The following is a 1,953-nucleotide window of genomic DNA, read 5'->3' as shown; positions in this document are numbered from 1 at the left end:
CTGGAAAAAACATTAATGCTGGGGAAGACTGAAGGAACTAGAAGAAGAGGACGTCAGAGGATGAGATGGATCGATGGCATCACAGAAGCAATGTGTTCCAACCTGGAAGGTCTACGGGAGAAAGTGCAAGACAGGAAAAAGTGGCGTGATTTGGTTCATGGGGTCACGAAGAGTCGGAACCGACTAAACGAATAGAGAGAGAGATCCTACTTACGGTTTACTTAAACCTTTGTTTCCCATTCCTCACACTGGAATCGCATTCGGGAGGACGACGGTTCAAACCCGCGTCCGGCCATCCTGATTTAGGTTTTCCGTGATTTCCCTAAATCGCTCCAGGCAAATGCTGGGATGGTTCCTTTGAAAGGGCACGGCCGACTTCCTTCCCCGTCCTTCCCTAATCCGATGAGACCGATGACCTCGCTGTTTGGTCTCTTCCTCCGAACAACCCAACCCAACCCATCCCATTCGGCGTAGATGACATTGTAATCGACAAATATCAAGTGTACATGTTTTTGCAATTACGAACTGTCGCATCTGATTCTACCTTTCATTTATGATGTAAATAGAAGCGTTTGTAATATAACGGTTCCTATTTATGTTCGAAATTCACTTTAGTGTTGCAAATTTGATTGTTCGGTACAATATGGTTAGCCATTTCAACGTCTGGTTAGAAATTACGTTTAGGAACAACGACGTGGATCTAATAGTTTTCTGTTCCCATCGGGATGCTTGATTTAGCTGAGTCCACTTGCCTCTCACCGCTGGGATGCTTGAATTCATGGCACGTTGGCCTGTTACTATAATTTCTTGGACACTTTACCTTATTATAAGAATTGTTGTTTGTATTCTACCAATAGCCGCGTATCGACTAGCGCGATTGTTGAAGTGGTTGGATGGAAACACACACCGAAATCAGTCTCCTTGATGGCGTGTTTCGAGGTCGGTCGCTGTAAACAGGCATTCCGATGGTTTGGAGCTTCACCCCGTAGGGAACAGAAAACTACGTTACCAAACAAGTAGCTTATTTCTCCGAAATGTCTAGCCATATTATTTGTACGCTACTGTTACATTTGCAGCACTCAAGTAATGTTTGAACTACAGTATCAACCATTATAACACGAAATTTTACATGTAAATTCTAATGAAATGTAAAATCAGGTGTGTCGGTTCTTAACTGCGAAAACATGCACACTTGATATTTGTCGGTTACAGCGCCATTCACCACTGGGAAACAATGGGTTGAGTAAACTGTGTTTCTTGATGTACAATCCGAATATGCAATAAAAACAGCAAGTGTAAAAACACGCCAGACAGTGTCAATAAATGGTGGTTTGCAAATAACCTTATGTAAAAATTAAGGCCCCTAGAATCAAGGGCTTGTCACATCAGTAAAACCATTCACTTAAAATAACAGACCATGTTAGTAACTAGATGCCGAGTCGGCTAACATTATATGTTATTATAAGTGATTCGTTTTATTGATGTGACAGGCCCTTGACTCTAGGGGCCTTAATTTTAACATATAGACATACAGACCGTTACCGATACGTATCATTTTCAGACAGCTTTTACTGAATTTATTGTTAATGTGAAGCTTGTTTGTCCTGCTCAAGAAGACGGGTTTAAATCCGTCGCAATCATGGTAAAGGTTATTTGGATGTTGCTTCTGCAATATTGCAGCAGGACTTGGAAGAAATGTAGCCACACTACATGATTTCTAGTAGAGGTGATCACGAATATGTACGGTCGGAAGAAGTCGGATTTCTGGACAGCCACGTGGCACCACCAAAAGGAAGGACCATTGTGTTCGAGGTGTGGCTCTAGTGCGTCGTATTGTAACTGCAGCAGCAATCTGAGCAGCAGTTAGCATCACAGTGACACAACGAAGTGATACAAATCAGTTAATTCAAGGACAGCTCCGAGCCAGACGCCAGCATGTTTTCCACTGACTCC

The sequence above is a fragment of the Schistocerca cancellata genome, chromosome 5 (assembly GCF_023864275.1).
Source record: "Schistocerca cancellata isolate TAMUIC-IGC-003103 chromosome 5, iqSchCanc2.1, whole genome shotgun sequence".
Lineage (NCBI taxonomy): Eukaryota > Metazoa > Arthropoda > Insecta > Orthoptera > Acrididae > Schistocerca > Schistocerca cancellata.
Note: the sequence above shows the minus strand (reverse complement) of the source record.